The sequence below is a fragment of the Vombatus ursinus genome, unplaced genomic scaffold (genome assembly GCF_900497805.2).
Source record: "Vombatus ursinus unplaced genomic scaffold, bare-nosed wombat genome assembly UNPS02014808.1, whole genome shotgun sequence".
Lineage (NCBI taxonomy): Eukaryota > Metazoa > Chordata > Mammalia > Diprotodontia > Vombatidae > Vombatus > Vombatus ursinus.
The window spans coordinates 5,575,072-5,593,320 of record NW_020954586.1 but is presented as its reverse complement, the minus strand read 5'-3'; the positions used below and the strand labels follow the sequence as shown (position 1 = coordinate 5,593,320).

Here is an 18,249-nt window from a genome sequence, read left to right as displayed (position 1 = left end):
GGGCTTCAGAGATGCAGAGACACAGGGGAGGGGCTTCAGAGATGCAGTGCTGAAACCCTCTCCTTTCACAGACCAGGGAACTGTCTGAGGAGCCCTCCTGCCGCCAAGTCCAAGGTCCCAGACACTAAACTACTCTGTCTGTCATGGAGACTGGGGATCCGGGCTGGCCCAACAGTGATACAGACACCAAGACAGTGTAACTGAAGTAGAGAGCAAGATGGAGAGAGCAGCAGTCAGGAGACAGAGTGAGAAGCTGCCAGGTGGTCGACCCTGCAGCCAGCAGCCCCGAGAATTCCTGTCCCTGGGACTGATCGGAGCCAAGCTGCTCCCCTCCTTCCCTCTGTCCCAGCCCCAGAGCAGCCAGGCAGGCAGGCAGGCAGCTCGGGCTCCCACCCTTGCTGGCTCCCTCTCCCTTCCCTGACTCTATCCCTCTCCTCCCTCCCCTGCCTGCTCGCTCGCTCGCTCACTTCCTCCTGTTCTGCCCGTGCCAAACCCATCTGGAACTGTTTAAACCCAAATATTCAGCCCCCTCCCCCGCTCCAGCCAGATTCCTCCACAGTTTCAAACAAGCCCAGAGATGGGAGGGAGAATGAGAGGGAGGGAAGGGGAGAGAAGGGGAAGAGAGGAGAGGAGAAGAGAGCAGAGCAGAGGAGAGCAAAGGAGAGGAGAGCAGAGGAGAGCAGAGGAGAGGAGAGGAGAGGAGAGCAGAGGAGAGCAGAGGATAAGAGAGGAGAGGAGAGAGAGGAGGAGAGGCCAGGGCTCAGAGGGGGAAACAGGGAGGCTGCCTTGCTGCTCTTCATCTCAGTATCATTTCTAGAGAGCTTGGGGGGGAGGGGGAGGCTCCTGGCCACTGCTCAATCGTGGCACATTTTTCTCATTAATAGAGAGGACTTGGATTTTTTGTCATATGTGCAGGAGGAAGGGCCCCGGTCACCCTGAGGGGCGGGCCTGGCTCTCCTACCCCTGCCCCCCCTTCCTCTTGGAGGGAGGCAAAGAGAAGGGGGCCTCCTCATCCCCACCACAGGGATGACTGGGTGGGACTCAGCTCCTTCAGCAGAGCCAACACAGCCCCATCCTCCCACCTCCTCCCTGGGGCCCAAGGAGGGTATACACCTCTCTATCTGGGGGACCAGCAGGACAAAAGAGGCAAGAAAATCAAACTAGCACCCAATTCCCCAAGGTCCTGGACAACCCCGTTTTGTAGCTCTGTGCACATGTGTGTATGGGGTGGGGGTGGGAATTGGGGCAGAAGTCTTAAGCAAATGCAGACTCAGTAGCATCTGATAGCCCTGGCATGCCATCTGATACTCGTTCCTGCTTTCAGAATAGTCCCCCACCTCAGCTCAGTAGGCTGCCAAGGATGGCTGGCAGGCCCATGCACACAGTAGGGCCAGGGCAGCCAAAGGCAGAGTGTACAGCCCAGTCCAGTAGACATGGCTGGCCCAGGGCTAGGGACCACATTCAGCTTGAGAACCCACTTGCTCAGAAGAGAGAGAGCTCCCAAGTTCAGGTTTCCACAGAGACACAGAGCCGCCACGTGGCAACAGATGTGCGGCTCCCTGGTGTGTTCCAAGAATACAGATGCACTCAGGGTCTGCCCCCTGGCTTACTTATCAGGCTCCTGAAATCAAGACACACACACACACACACACACACACACACACACACACACACACACACCCCACCAGCACCACCACATCACACCACATCAACTACATTACCATTTTTGTTACAGTGTTTTTCATTAGTTACAAGCTCACTGTTACTGAGTTTCATCTTTAGATACATAGTTACAATCTTGGTTTGCTACCTGCTCAATGTTCTCTGTCTCTCTCTTTGTCTCTCTGTCTCTCTCTGTCTCTCTCTCTCTCTCTCACACACACACACATACACACACACACACACACACACACACACTCTTACTGTTTTTATTCATTACACTGTGTTCCATTAGTTATAAACTCACTCTTGTTGAGTGCCGTCTTTAGATACATAGTTACACCCTTGGTTAGATACATGCTCACTGGTATACGTACATACACACTGAGAGCCTACATTAAGAACCACACACTATGATTAGAGACAAATAGTTACAATCTTTGAGACAAACGCAGTTACAGTTTTGGTTACAAAGGTGAAGGCATGCATGCGGACACTCTTCTCTCTCTCTCTCTCTCTCTCTCTCTCACACACACACACACACACACACACACACATACACTGAGGCTTGGGCAGAAATAGTCATATACACAGAATTTGTCTTCTAAAGTCATGCATGCACAAAGTATTTCACATGCCTAAAGTTAGTTTTGGTTGTTGTTACATATCCACAGCCTTTGTTGGACATACACTATGTCACATTCCCAGAAAGCTGGTCTTCATTAGACACATACACACTGTTCTAAGGTTCACAGTCAGTCTCTCTCGGTACTTGGTCTCTCTCTCTCTCACACACACACACACACACACACACACACAGAGTTGAAGACACCTGGTCCAAGTTGCATAAAGACACAGTTGTATACAATTCCAGCAAAGGTCTCACAGATGTCTTTGGCTGGGCTTTCACACTTTTATAAACACACACCACACTATAACAAACACATGCTCTGGTGCACACAGGCCCTACTACAGGCATAGTCACGGTCAGACAGTCATACATGCTCAGAGTCTCCTCAGAACTTACACAGACACAGGCTGGTGCCCATACTCCTTGAGGTGCCTGCATGGACAAATTCCCAGAGGCACACACAGGTCATAAGCAGATGCCCCCCCCCAATATCTCCCCTCCATCCAACTTCTCTCCCATGTTACTAGAGATAATCGCTCTTCTTCCACCACTGCCCATCCTGTCTGTCAACTCTGGGCCAAGTCCCCAGGCATGGGGAGAACTTGAAGGAAGAAGCCAGCTCTGATCTAGAAAGGGAGCCACAGCTCTTTGGTGTCCCTTCCCCCACCCTGCCCGCCAGTCTCAGGTCCCCCAGGTGTGGCACCTCCTCTAGATAAGACAAAACAGAAGCACAGACAACATGGAGCCGGCAAGGTGGGAAAACTGCCGAGGCAGCCCTGGATTGGAGGGAGGGAGGGAAGGCTGGGCATAAAGTGCCAGGGAAGAAAGGGGTGGCAGGGAGTGGGGCCGCCAACCAACCGACCAGTCGTGCCTCCTGTTGCCAGTGTACAGGCAGGGTTGGGGAATCTGGTCATGGGGCTGGTGCGGGAGGAGTTGCTCAGGATAGGGCCAAGCCTGGGGTGGGGCAGTACCCTCCCCAGCACTGCTGACACCAAGCCCAATCTGACCACCATTAAGGAGCTGCAGCTTTCAGCCCAGCACTTGCCTCTCAGAAAGGACCCCAAGGAGGACCAAGATTCCTTGTTCCCTGACTCTTTTCCCTATCTATGTACCCAAGCCCCAGACAGAGGGGCTTGGCCTATGCCACTATTGGCCAGAGACTACAAATGGCTTTCGTGATCCCCAGAACCCACCATGCCCTAGCCAAGCCCAGAGTGTGGAACCCAGCCCTCCTCCATGTCAGCCCCAGGCCCCTGCTCCTAGCCCGAGCGGCAGGTCAGCCCGGTGAGCCTCGCCCTGAGAACAGGCGTGTCTCCCAAATCCACAGAGCCTGAAAAACGAGGGAAAGAAACTGAAAGGCTAAACCTTGAACCTCAACCCAAAGCCAGGAAGAGCTCCTGGTAAGCCTTCTCAGCCCAGGAGAGACCAACATACCAAGGCCAGGCAAAGAAGAGTCTGCAAGCAGATCACAGCCTCCGAAGGGAGGCAGGAGTGGCCTGGATCTGTTTCCTCAACATTGTCAGAACCGAGGTCTGCCAGGAAGCAAACCACTAGGGCCTACTCCATTCTACCCTGGGTTGGCAGCCCCCTCCCCACCCTGACTCCTCACCCACCCATTACCTCACTCCAGACAGACCTGGTTTACCATGAGTCTCCACAGTACCCTGTCTAAACACAGCCCTACACACACACGCACACACACACACACACACACACACACACACACACACACTCCCTACCCTCAGGATTCTTTGCCCCATAGGATGAGAGGAAAGGGCAGCCTGATCTGTCCAGAACCGCACCCTCTCCCCTTATTCTCTAGATATAAACCCTCAAGGGGGGTGGTGGCAAGATCCCGCTTAAGAATCTTAGTGGAAAAAAAAAAAGAATCTTAGTGGAGATGGGACCATGGACATGTGGGTTTCAGGAGTAATCCCGCACCTCAGTGAAATCATCACCTTCTCCATCCTGGGCATATGGCTGTGTAGTTGTTCCTCACTCTGGCCTATTCCCCAGCCTCTCAGGTTGGCCCTTTAGCCCCTAGGTCCAGGAAGGCAGGGAACAGAAGGCCTAGAGCATCCCAGACTGGAGAACACATTATGTTTTTCATTCTTCCCCCTCAGATCTCTGGGATGTATAATTAAATAAACATGAGAGGGAAGAAACTAGGAAGGAGCAAAGCAGGGGGCCAGGAGCCTGGAACAGCAGGTCTCTAACCCCAGAGCAGCCCCTCTTGGAGGGTGGGGAGCCTCAGATGGAGAGGCCCTCTCCTCACCAGGGAACGAGGCCTCCAAGGCTTGGCTCAGGCCTTTCCTAAGAGCCCTACTTCATAGGTCTCCCCACTGGGTCCTAGGGGGATGAGGGGGTTGGGAATAGGGAGAGGGGAAGACCTGGCAAGTGGGCCCCATCCCACTGCCACCACACATTCACCCACCAGCTCAGGTGCCCAACTGTGCCCAAGGCTGCCCCTCCCCCGGCCTCAGCGGCTCCATCCTGACAAACCAGTTTGACTCAGCCCAGCAGGCCCAGGTACAATTTTCAAACTATTCAGGGCTGGTGATTCAGCCTCCTCAGCTTGTTTAATTAGCACACTACCAGGGTGGTAGAGGCCTTTCCCAGGACAGTGGAGTGGCCGCCGTATCGGTGGTGGCGGCGGCGGTGGTGGTGGTGGCAGCAGCCAATGGCGGCAACAGCTAATGAGAAGAAAATGCCGCAGCAAACTGGTTCCCCCAAATACCTGCTGCCATCAGTCATCGGCCCCACAGAAATGCCAGCTCATGACAAAATGAGAGGGGAGGGGGAAAGCTCCCCAAACAGGTGAATAAGTCACAGAAACCACCAGGGCCTATTGTCCCTTGGGCAGCAGCAGCAAAGGCAGCAGTTGGCTACACACACATACACACACACCACCTCCCATGACTGGGTCTTGGAGTTCTAGGGAGAGCGTAACCCACTAAGAGCCAATCCTACCCCCTCCCTCATCACCTGCCAGGCCCTGAACAAAGATGGGGAGAGACCTTGGGATTTATCCTTCTTTCCCTAAGTGGTCCCACAGTGACTCCTTCTGAGATGGGTGAGGAATTCTCAAATACATCCAATGATAGGGCCTGGCATCCATCCCTGGGCCCTTTGCTCTCCTGATTCCCATCCACAATCTGTTCTATCCTACTCAACCAGGACTCACATTCCTTCCTAGGCACCCATGCTCCAAAAGGCATGGGGCAAGAAAATGACCAGGATCAACCAGATCTCCTGTAGTCTCTCTGTCCCCAGACATCCAAAGGTACTTGAAAGTCAGGGATCAGTCAACAAGCTTTCATTAAACATCTACCATTTGCCAGGCACTGTGTCCAGGAAGGAATGTTCCTTCAATTGGTGAGATTTGTATGGCTGTGGCCCCAGGGAGGTTCGAAGCAGGCACACTCTTGGGGAATGAAAGTTGATGAGCAGAGCTTGGCACGTAGTAATCGATCAATATTCTTTCTTTAATTGGGAGCCTTTCCTTGGTGGGTCTTAAGCTATGGGAAGCTAGGGTGGCACAGTTGGAAAAGAGTTGAGTCCCAAGTCTTGGGCTGAAATCCTGACACTGCACTTACTACCCGTGTGACCCTGGGCACATCACCTGACTCTGGGTCTCAGTTTCCTCATTTGTAAAATGTGGAGACTGGATTCTAAGGTCCCTTCTAGCTATGATCCCTCAGCTGGCAGGAATTGGGAGGGGATTCAAGGCCAGCCACTGTCTAACTGCAGGGAGTTGAATAATAACCCATATTTATATAGTGCATTAAGGATTGCAAAGCACCAGGCTCATTATCTCATATGAGCCTCATAACAAGCCTGGGAGGTAAGCAGTGCAAGTGTTATTATCTCTATTTAACAGGTGCAGAAACTGAGGCAAGGTGCATTTGAGTGAGGTTCCCAAGGTTAGATGGCTCATGTTGGAACCAGAATTCCCACCACCTCTCATTGAGGTGTGGACAGGGGGGAAATAGTCAGGTCTGGAACCAAAGGACCCATGAGTTGCAACCATAAAAGTTCTCCCCAAGGTCATGTTCTCAGGAGGTACTCACTGCCACTGCACCAATGTGACCCTGGCAGAAGTCTGGGGAATGACAAGAATCCAGAGGAATCTCTCCCCCTTCTTAGCAAGGCACAGATGGGGGACAGATCCTTGTTTCCATCCCCACAGAACATCACCCTCTACAGCCTGGAATGACTCAAACACATCCCCCAAGGCTTCTTCCTGAGCCCTTCCATTGCCATCTTAGGACCCAGGCATCCCAACTGCCCTGGAGACTCTTTGTTTCCACAAGGTAGCCAATCTGCATTCAGAGCTCAGTGCAGGAGGCAAGAAGGGGGCGACTCTGCTTTTCATAAGACATCCCCTCACTCACTCCTTGGAGCTGCAGGAGAGGAGAGCGGGGGCCATGGACTTGAATATGCCTGTGGGCTGAGCATCAGGACAAGGTGGGGTTCCTGCCTGCCCTGGGTCTGCTCTGGAGGAGCAAGGGCCTAAGTTTTCCTACAAGGAGGTAGGACATAGCAAATCATAGAAATTAGCTTAGCCCAGGGTTGATCAGATTTCTAGGGCAGGCAACCCTTCCCCCACCCCTCTCCCTCCCGCCACACACACACACATACACACACACACCCTGAAACAGCCATAATGAGACCAGGCTGCAGGTGCTGGGGTCTGGAGTACAGGAAGACCCCCAGGCTAGAGAGTAAGGAGGAGGTTTGGGACCAGTCCAGGCTTTCATCAGAAAGCATCCCAACACAGTAGCTGGTAAGGACAGGTAAAGTCCAAACCCAGCCTCAGTTGATTACTAACTGTGTGACCCAGGCAAGTCACCTCCTTGGAGACTTAGTTTCTTCATCAGGAAAATGGGGATAATAGGAGCAACCACATGACTGAAGCGTTGTGAGAGCTAATGAGATAAGGCATGGCAAGGGCTTTGTAAACTCTATATAATGGGAGCTATTATTACCATCACCACCATTTGCACTCATGTTTCTGGTGCCCTGAAATCAGGTGCAAGATTGGGATGGGGGGAGGGGAAGGGCTGAGCTAACCCAGGTAGGCCAGAAGGTCCAGTACCCACTCTACAGCCAGAAAGCACAGGCCAGGGAACGCAGGAGCACAGGCTTCCTGACTTTTCTCCCCTCTCCTCACATGGTCAGAAAAGCGCCTGACACAGAGACTTGTTCTCCATAGTTCAGAACCAACTGCCCGCCCCATTTATTCAGCTCACAGGAATCCAGAGCTGGAAGGGACCTTAGTGGCTTCAGTGTCCAATGCCCTTAAATGTAAACTGAGGCCCAGAGGATGGAAAGTGATTTGCCCAAGGTCACACAGGTAGAAACAGGATTCAAATCTAGGTCCTTTGACTCCTCTCTGTTGATCAAGCTTATCTGACATGAGGTCTCTAACCGCTCCTCTCCTGACCCAGCTCCCTTAACAAGCTAGGCACTGGAGCAGAGCCCATTAAGAAGGCCATCTACTCTGATGAGACTCGGGCTGAACTGAACAGAGCAATGGGCTCTGTCCAAAAAGTAGGAGAGGGCGCCCACCTGCAACACACTCCCCTAACCCAGGCCAAATCCCCCCCCCAGAGAGAGAGACAGAGAGAGGGAGAGAGACAGAGAGAGAGAGAGAGGAAGAGAGGGAGGGAGAGAGAGAGACAGAGAGAGAGAGGGAGAGACAGGGAGGGAGAGAGACAGAGAGAGAGAGAGAGGAAGGGAGGGAGGGAGAGAGAGAGGAAGGTAGGGAGGGAGAGACAGAGAGAGAGAGAGAGAGACAGAGAGAGAGAGAGAGCTGGGAACTCCTCTCATTCACACCCTGAAGGCACCCAACAACAAAGACAGCTTCACTGGTTTCTCCAGCCTGTGAGCCTATCACAGGCCCACATCTTTGTGAGTGTGCGAATGTGGGCCCTGCCCCTGTGGACATCTCCGTGTGTGTCTGTGTCTGGCCGGCTCCTTGTCCTGGTGTGAGAGGGTAGTGATCTTTGGGAAGAGGGATGAGAAAAACTGAGGGAGGGGAAGAGAAAACAATCTCAGAGCAAGCCCCCCCCCCTAAAAAATTGGGAAGAAACAGGGAGAAAAACATTTTCCTCTAAAATCCATAACACACCCCTGCCCTCCCCCACCAAACCCTGTATCTATGTCTATACTCCTACCCAAATATGATACTTTTATGGTCAAACCAAGTTAATAGGATCATTTTAAGCTCCTAAACTTTAGGGGGAAGTATGCGTGTGTATGTGTGTGTGTGTATGTGTGTGTGTGTGTGTGTAGGGGGAGAAGTACTTGTTTCTATTTTTTTAATATCCCCCCCTTGAAAAAGTAATGCCCCCCCAGGTTTCCTGATTTACAGACATTTTAAAATGTGTGTGTGTGTGTGTGTGTGTGTGTGTGTGTGTGTGTGTGCTCGTGAGAGTGTGAGCGAGCTCCCACTTGCTGATCAGTCTGTGTAAGTCTCTATTGTTTGTGTCTGGGTCCCAGTATGTCTCTCCCAGCATGCCTGTGTCACAGGGCATGTGTGTAAGCAGCTCTTGGTCCAGAGGGGACGAGAACACTTGTGCCCCTGCTCCCCTGGGATTTGGGAGTGCCCCCCCCATCCCCCGCAACTGCAAAAGGAGGAGGAGGAGGAGGAGGTGTGAGCACAAGCCATTGTGTTGCTGGCCAGTTTTCCACACTTGGCACTGTCGGGAGGGCCAGGATCAAACCAGAAACTTCGGGGGCCCGGTTAGGGGCGCTTTGGCCTCCAGTAGACCCCGCCTGCCCGCCGGCCTGCCTGGATTTCCTAGTGAAATCCACACAGAGGTGAGCCCCCGGGCTGGGTGGGGCGGCCCCCCCTCGTGCGGGGTTGGCACTTGCTAATAGATAAACAATAACAGTGCCCCAGCCCCTGCCACCCCCGCAAGCCAGCAGCAGCCCTCTCGGCGGATGCCAGCCTCATCCCCTCCACCCGACAAAGCGGGCTAGCTGGGGCCCGGTTAGCACAGCCTCCGGGAGCCCGCGGGTAGCCCTACATAAGCACGCAAGCACTTACACAGACAAGGCACATACTCGGTCGCCCCCACTCACACTCACATTTGGCTCCCGACTCGATCTCCCCAGCTGCTCACACGGCGACCCAGCGGGTTTCTTGGGTTGCCCTCCCCCCACCCCCCCCCCCCCCGGGATCCCCAGGAGCAGATGGCAGCCCGCAGCTTTCCCCCAGCGGAACCTGTCTCCGAGTGGGTGCCGCGCACTCCTGGGTCCCCCTTGTCCCGGCGGACCCCACGCCCCTCTGAGAGGCGCTCAGGAGAATGCCCCCCCCCCCCCAGCTTGCCCCTAATAGATCCCTTCCCCCCTCCCTCCCGCGTAGCGGATCCCTCCTTCCTCCCCTCCCTGGATGACAGTGGCAGGGCCCCCATGCCAGCCGAGGGATCCCTCCCGCGTTCCTCGAGCGCAGCCGATCGATTTCCCCCACGCCCCTGCCCCCAACCTCCCCATCCTCCCGGCTGGCGGCTCTCGGAGGCCCGGGGCCCTTCTCCGGGCGCGGGCCCCGGGCTGCGGGATCGCTCCGGGCTCCGGGCAGCCTGAGAGACGGCCCCTCCAGAGAAGCCCGGGCCGGACGACGAGGGCTCCCCGGCCCGATGCCCGCCCGCCTCCTTCTTGCCCCGCACCCCCGGGGGGCTCGCTCACCTTCCAGCGCCCGGCTGCCGGCGGGCAGCAGCAGCAGCAGCAGCAGCTGTAGCAGCAGCGGCGGGAGCCGGAGGAGCGGCCCCCGCAGCCCCGGCGGCCAGCAGCCCGGGCGGGCTCGGGCCATGGCCGGGCGGCCACGGGTCCGGGCCGGGGCCGCCCTCGCGGCGCGCTGCGCGGGGAGGCTCGGGGGCCGACCCAAGCCCAGGCCGGAGGCGGTGCGGGCTGGACGCGGCCGGCGGGCTGCCAGGTGGGAGCGCAGGCAGGTCCTCGGGGGAAAGGGGCCCGGGCCCGGCGGGATCTGGCCGGCCCCTCCGCGGACAGATTTCGGGGCGGCGGTGGTGCTCCGAGGCGCAAGGTAATCCAGGGGCTGACACGGCCGCCCGGGGTGCAGCAGGGGTCCGGATCTGAGATCTGAGCGCTGGGCTCTGGCTTCCGCGGTTCGGGCTCCAGGGGGTCTGGGATGCCTCCCGCACGCCCGCCCGCCCTCCTTCACTTCTGCTCGAGCCTGCACTGCCGCGGCCGCTCAGGGCGAGAGGGGCCGGGCCGGCCTCCTGCCCATCGCCCGCCTCGCCACGCCCCTAGCCTTCCGACGGCCAATGGGCAGAGTCTAGGCTCAGGGGGGCCCGCCCCCCCCGCGGAACGCCCCCTGAGTCCCCGGTTGGCAGTGGCCCCCCCTCAGCCCCACCCCCAAAGCCTAGAGACCGGGCGGTGGGAGGAGCTCAAGAAAAGATGAATTAGATCGGGCGGGGCGACGCCGTCCATCAGCGAAGGAAGCCACGCCCCCTAGTCCTCATTGGCATTGGGAACTGGAACCTGGCGGAGGGGGGGGGGTGGCTGCGGGTGGGCTAGAGCGGGCGTGGAGCGCCCCCCAGCGTCCACACCGTCCTCAGCGGGCGCCCTGCGTCGGACTGTCTTCTTTCTTTCCAGGGATGTCTCCCGCCTCTCTGAAAGTCTTCTGGGATGGAGCCTCTGGCACAACTCCCTCATTTCGCAGATGGGGGAACTGAGGCCCAGACACGTTGAATGAAGGTAACACGGCCAGGAATAAACTCAGCTGCCATAACTCCAAATTCAGCACCTTGTCCGCTACAGATGAGGAAACTAAGGCCCAGTGACTTACCCAAGGTCGCGTAGGCGGGCAGTGGCAAGTCGGATAAGGAAGGACCGCGTGATCGTGGGCAACGCCGAAAGCAACCCTCTGAACTGCAGAGAGGTGCGCCGGGAAGAGGGAGTCATCCGAGAGCTTGAAATCACCGGTCCGGTGCTTGTCCTTATCGAGACAAAGACACACAAAGCGCATTGAGATGTTAGGAGTGAAGATTGAACAACCGCGGGGATGGAGAAAGGTCTCTTGAAGAAGATGGCCCTTTAGGTAAGCTTAGAAGGGAGTTGGCGAGGAAGGGTAGCATTCCAGCTGGGTGCCATAGCCGATAGTGTTGGAACTGGAGTCAGGAAGATGGGTTCGGATTCTGCCTCTGACACTAGCTGGGTGACCCTCGGCGGGCGAGTCACTTAACCTCACTCTCGGCCTTGGTTTCTTCATCTGTAAAATGGGGTGAATAATCACACTTACAGAGTTGTTTTGATGATTAGGTGAGATAACACGTAAAATGCTTTGCAAACATTAACGTCCTGTGCAAATGCTAGCTACTATTATTCTTACTAAAAATGTGGAATCCAGCTGGAAAGGTAGGCTTGAGTCAGATCATGAAGGGGAGCTGCGGTTGCCTGACAGAGTAGTTTGTGTTTTATCCTGAAGGAAGCGAGTGAAGCTTCTTTCAGTCAAGCTGGACTTTCACCTGCATTAGAGAAGGGTTGGGGGCATGAGGAGGGAAAGCCGTCGTCAAGAAACTAAAGGCTGTCACGTGAACGAGTCTTCAGACTTGTTCAGCTTGCCCCTAGAAGGTAAGAACTGGTAGCGATGGGTGAAAGCTGGCAAGAGTTTGTAAATGTAGAATGCATCTAAGGAAAACCTTCCTGGGAATGATGAGGGCTGCTTCAAAGTGGCTCTGGCCGCTGCCACCGTGGGGGGGGGGGGGGGCAGCAGGGCAGAGGTTCCCCCTCATTGGACTAGATAACCTCTATGTTCCTTCCAAGTCTAGATCTATGATCCTGTGACCTCCCGGGGACTCAGTTTCCTCCTCTGTAAAATGAGGGACTTAGGTGGCCCTTGAGGTCCTTTCCTAAACCTAGGATCCTAAGACATTTGCAGCAACTCAGCAGCATAGAGTGAGCCGAAGTCGATTAGTTAAAATGCCGCTCACCCCTATCCACAGCTATGGCTCTCTCTCACCTGTCTTCCTTCCAGGAAGTTGTAGGTGCCTGCCTCCCCCTTCAAAGGCTGGGGTCCCAGAGGGGACATTTTACATCATTTGCCTCAGTCATGTTTTATGCTACTTTCCCCAAGCACAAACGAATGCATGAGAAAGCATTGATGCCTAGTGTCTTGCTAAACACTGAGGATACTGCGGAAAAAGAAAGCTGGCCGATCCCTGCCCTTGGGGAACTTCCATTCTAATTTAGAAGGGGAAACGTTTGGGAATGACTGGTGACTTTGAGACCCGGAGCCTCGGAAAATAGTGCAAGGGCCCTGGCCAGGCTCTGGTGGGCTCCATGCTCCCAGAGTCAGGATAGCTGCAAGGAAAAGCGTTCTTGTCCTGGGAAATGCTGACTACTCGCTGGCTGGGTGACCTCAGGCGATTCCTGGGGCTTTGTAAAGCCCCTCCGCTGTAAAAATGAGGGAGGTAGACCAGATGGCCCGAGAAATCCTTGCCAGTTCTAGAATTCTGTGTTAATAATGCTATCCTGTACCAAGGTCAAGCCAAGGATGCCAGGGGAGAGACCCCAGAGGGGAGAAGCCATGCCTGCTTAGCATGAGTCCTCAGAAGTCCAGTTCCCCCAAAGCCCCAAGTTGAAGGGATGAATCCTTATTGGTGGAGCCCAGGCTTATAGGCTCATAAATCTAGAGCTGGAAGGACCCTCAGAGCCCCAATCCAGGCACCTCATTGTACAGAGGAGGACACAGAAGCAGGCCCAGAGAGGGCAAGGGACTTGCCTGAGGTCACACAACTAGCTAGAAAGTATCAAAGCTACGATTCACACTCTGGTCCTCAAACCTGCACTCTTTCTCCCAAACTGTCTCCTGCACAGGTCTGTTCTCAACCCCTTGAGGCCCCCTCACAACAGGCCTCCCTGTCTTTTCCCTCCTCAGCCTCTGTGGCTGGGTCAGGTTTTTTCAGGCTCTGTGAGGCCCTGGTTCTGGGGTGCAGACTGGGGCTGAGAAGTGTGGAGCAGGTATAGCTTCCTGGAAAGGCCACCCCGGTCCCATTCTTTCCTAGCTCTGTGGGGCCAGTTCCTCTGTTTACACAGCATCTCTGCCAGGAGGGACCCACCTTGGGCAAACAGAGCCAGCCAGGTGGTAGGCACCGGGCCCTTTGTTCCAGAGTTTGATAGGAGTGGAGGCAGTGGGCAGGTAACAGGGAGACCCTAGGGAGCTCCAGACATTGGCGCCAACGTTCCCACGGGAAGCATGCCTAATCAAGGGGACTGAAGGGCAAGAGGGGCAGGAGGATGATGGCTCCTGGCAGGAAGCTGGGGCACCTGCCATGAGAGGAGCGCTTCAAAGGCTGAGGGTCAGGTTGGCTCATAGGATCACTGATTGAGCCCCCCGAATGGCCCCAGGTCAGCAGAAGCTGCATTGCCCAGTGGGTAGGGGGCCGGACTGGGGGTCATGCAGACCTAGCTCCCAATCCTACTTAGACTCTGAGCAAATCATATGATCTGACCATAGATCCAGGGATGGAAAGGGCCTTAGAGATCAAATAACCCAACCCCTTTATTTTATAGAAAAGGAAACTGAGGCTCACCCCAAAGACAGGGAATTACTTAGGGTCGCAGGTAACTAGGTACTCCAACTCTTCATTTTGCTGATGAGGAAATTGAGGCCCACAGAGATGAGGTGACTTGTACTAATATTTGTGGATTGCTTAAAGTAACATGGGAAGTCAGTCTCAGTGAAAGGATTTGAACCCAAGTCCTTTCACTCCCCACCCCATCATACTGCCCCCACTTCTCAGGACTGTGGGATACCCCCTCCCCAACTCTACCACCAGTCTCAAGGGTCTGTGAGCTTGGACAGGGGAAAAAGACATCTCTGTTTTCATTAATGTCTAACACGCCCCCCAAATATTAGAAAGCCTGATTCTGAGAAGGGGCCCCAAGCTTCAGCCTGCTGCCCCAGGGGATCGTCAACACCTGAAAGAATCTCCGACCTAATCCAACCTCCTCTTTATAGAGATGAGGCCTGAGAATAGGGAGTGAGTAGCTGTCAGGATTTTCTCTCAGGTCTCTTTCTCATCTGCAAAACGGGAATAATACTTAGACTTCCCTTCCAGGGTTATTGTGAGGACCCAATGAGATAATGTCTACAACGAATTTTGCCAACCTTAAAACTCCGTATAAATGTCAGCTATTATCCTTTTCATTGCTGGGCTATGGCTTGGGGGTGGAGGCCTGTCCTGCTTCCCTGCCCCGGGCTTCCCCTTCACAGCCTCACTTTCCTCCTTCGCACTACATCAGCTTTCTCTCCTTGGTCCACTGCAGGGCCCGGGGCTGGGAGACCAAGAGGCCCTGGGGCCGCTGGATCTCTCCTCCCCTTCCTTGTGCTCTGGGTTGCCCATGGGCCCTACCCACTGGGAGCCCACAAAATTATTACAGACGACTTTTTATATGCTTTATTATTTCCAAGGTACATTGTATAACAATTCTGTCATTAAGCTTTCACAAGCCACCGGTGGCAGGCTGGGCAGGCGGCATTATGATCTTGATTTTACGAGGGAACGAGGGAACGAGGCTAAGAGGGTAGGCAGCTCCCCCAAGGTCACACAACCAGGAAGCACATACAAAGGAAAAAACACCAACTCCAGAGTCCAAAGATCTGGGTTCAAAACCTATTTCTGAAACTTACTCTCTGTGTCACCTAGGGCAAGTCCCTTTGCCTCAGTTTCCCTATATGTAAAATGAGGATGTCAAACCAGATGGCCTCTAAGGGCCTTTCCTAAGATCTGTGATAGTTTTATGGTCTCCTCATCTGCATCCCCAGCTCCTTCCATCTCACTCCAGAGAGACTTCCAGGAATGGGAGATAGAAATACAAGACTTGGTGAGGGTGTGGGTTCAAATCCCAGCTCTCACTCTTGCAAGCTGTATGACCCTGAGCAAGTCATTAACTCTCTCTAAGCCTGTGTCCCCATCTGCAAAATGGAAAGAATAATAACACTGACCTCCCCAGGCTGTTCCAAGGCTCAAATGAGATAATGTCTGTCCAGCCCTTTCCAAACCCAAAAGCAGTATATAAATGGAAGCCAGTTGTTATTACAGAGCCATTTCCCCCACCCTGGCCCTGGAAGGGCTTGAGACAGGAACTCAGCCTCCGGTCTAAACCACTAAAGTTTAGTGGGGACGGGGCTGGGGGCACAGGGGTGGGGGATGAAGCTGGCCTGCTCTTGGAATTCAGCTCATTTTACATTTGCCCTTCTTTCTCGGTTCCTCAGAGGCTAGGATTCCCAGACCCCAGAACTATGCCCCAGCCAGGTACCCATGCACCTAGGCATCCATGGCCCCTTGCCCCCTGCCCCCAACATCACTGAAAAGGGCCAGTGAACGGAATCATTCCTGGAGTGTGTTGGAATCTGACTCCTTCTCCTATTAACCAAACACAGAATCTCTTATTTTCAAAAGAAAACAGAACCCCTAGTTTCTGAGTTGCCTGAGTGTTTGTACGTGTGTCTAGACGGAGTCTGAACACCTGTCCAGTTTCTCTAGCAGGGGCAGGGAGGGAGCTTGTAATAGAGTGCTGTCAGTATGAGACCAGAGAGGCAGAGAGATTTGGGGAGGGTGAGGAGTTCTGATATTTAAGGGGTCAGGGATTCATTAAACGAATGAATGAATGAAGAAGCATCTATTATACTTACTGTGTGTCAAACACCATGCTAAGAGCTAGTGACTCAAATATTAACAAAACCATCAAGCAAAGCCTGCCTTCAAGGAGATCATACTAATGGGGGGGGAAGGGCACACTTTTACAAGAGTTTGGTCACAGAACAGGAAGATTACAGAAGCCTAAAGGGTGCGCCAGTGGGTCAGGGACTGGAGGCCATAACTTTGGGTAGATGGAAAGATGCAGGCCTGACTGTCCTCCATCTCCTTGGACAGCTGGTAGTTGGTGACTCCCTGCCCATGCCGCTCCTCCCTGCCTGTCCAGGTGGGGTCCGGGCAGCATTGGGGATTGTCAGGGGAGAGGCAAAGGGAAGGAAAGGGGGGCGGGTACCCCCACGGGTGAGATGGACATTGGCTCCCTTTCTAAACGTGTGGCTCATCCTCCCCACAGCGGAGCTCCGGTCCCGGTCTGAAGGAGAGCCAGATTCTAACTAGAAGTAGCCGACACCAAACTCTTTTTTGGGGGGGGGGGGCTAGGCAGTGGGGTTAAGTGACTTGCCCAGGGTCACACAGCAAGTAAATGTTATGTGTCTGAGGCCGAATTTGGACTCAGGTCCTCTTGACTCCAGGGCCGGTGCTCCATCCACTGCGCCACCTAGCTGCCCCTTTCCTAGATTCTTTGTCTCTCTCCTCTCCTGCTGGAGTTCTGGAGAAAATCTCAAAAACTCAACTTGGGGATGGCTCATATTTACAGCCTCCCCATAAGGGACTAAAAGGCACTGAAAGCATCTGGAAGAGGCTTTCCCTTTTCAGTTATTCCCTCCACATCGAGACTTTCCCCAGTCAAGTTTCAAAATATCATGGATCAGCATTACAAATTATATGGGAATTTGGGGGGAGTTTTGTGGAAGCTGCAGATGATGCATGAAGGCCAGAAGACCCCATGAAAAAAAGATTAGAAATTCAGAAATGCATAAACTATATGGATACTATTGTATAATACTAGCATATTTTATCTTCCAATACCAATCATTCAGACTTCTCTGGCACAAAGGAAAGGCCGAAAAATTATACTTGGATTCTCCAGATCTCAGGGGCAATGCTCCTAACTACTCCCCCCACCTCAATGTGGAAGGGATAACTGTCTAAAGTAGGGAGTAGGTACCTCTCCACTTTGAGATGCAGCATGACTTAGTGGATGGGGCACTGGACTTGGAGGTCGGAGGCCAAAGATCAAATCCTACTTCGGACACATCCTAGCCAAGTCATTTAACCTCTATGTGCTTCTCTTTCCTCATTTTCGAAATGGGAAGGGGTAGAAGGGGGAAGGTATGACTTGATCCCTTCCAGGTCTAAATCTAAGAAATCGTATTTCCTTTAGCACGAAAGAAACGCATTAACAAATACCTAAAACCTGAAACAATAGCGCGTCACCTACTGTACTCTCCTGGGAGGTAAAGGCAACTCTGTAGGAATGCTGAATAGCTATTTCACATTCATCTTGGCTCTGTACCATCTGAGAGTCTCACAAAGTCCTGATCTTCTGGCCAGCCAGACCTGGCTCTCTCATCTTCTCTAGTCTCATGTAGACTTCTAATAGTGATGCCCCTCTCCCAAGGTATGCTGGTAAATGTTTTAACAACTACCTCTCCAGGAGTGGGGAAATATACAACGTAAGCAGGACACACTTTTAAGTTAACATTTTCTGCATTACTTTCTCAAGCCTAGACAATCAACAAAACCACTAATCAAGCCCTAATTTGTAGCTTTTGCACATTTCTGAGGTGTAAATATTTACCCTGGGAATTTAACAATAGACTCCCCTGAGCCGATTTGAGCTTACTTCAACCCACTCCTGCCTTCTGTTCTTAGGAGAGACTTGTAGAAATCACCTCCTGTAACCAGTCCCTGATTCAAGAACTCTCAAATTCATGAAGTCGCCCCCAAGGCTAGAAATGTCCATCTCTCGGCATGGGTCCCTTGGAATGGTTGTTTGGTCATCTGCTGCTTAGGAGGAAAAGCACAGGACAAAACAGGGAGCCATCCCTGTCCTTTGGGACTTGGAGTCCTGCCTCAGGCTCAGTAAGGGAATCCCTTGTTGCTGCCGTGGGCCTGTCGTTAGAGAAGAGAAATCTCCTCTCCCCTTGACTGGAAGTCCAAGGGAGACTGTGGTTCCACCTAGGTAGGACCCAAAGAGACCAGAAACCATTCCTCCTACTTCTCCTAATAGCTTATCCAAGGGGGCTGGTTCTTCCAATCACCCTTGAGGTCATCCCCACTCATGAGGAACAATGTTTGCGTGAGCTGTTATTGTCAACTTACAAACTGCAA

The 18,249-nt window shown here is 53.7% G+C and overlaps 1 protein-coding gene across 1 annotated transcript in view; it reads right to left on the bottom strand.

The window, feature by feature from the left end:
* Window positions 1-10,052, bottom strand: part of EPHB3 (EPH receptor B3) — a 29,400-nt gene extending 19,348 nt beyond the window's left edge. Inside the window, exon 1 of the mRNA XM_027875372.1 lies at window positions 9,983-10,052. The gene's annotated coding sequence lies outside the window, so the exon portion shown is untranslated. The remainder of the gene's footprint in view (window positions 1-9,982) is intronic.
* Window positions 10,053-18,249: the final 8,197 nt, after the last annotated feature.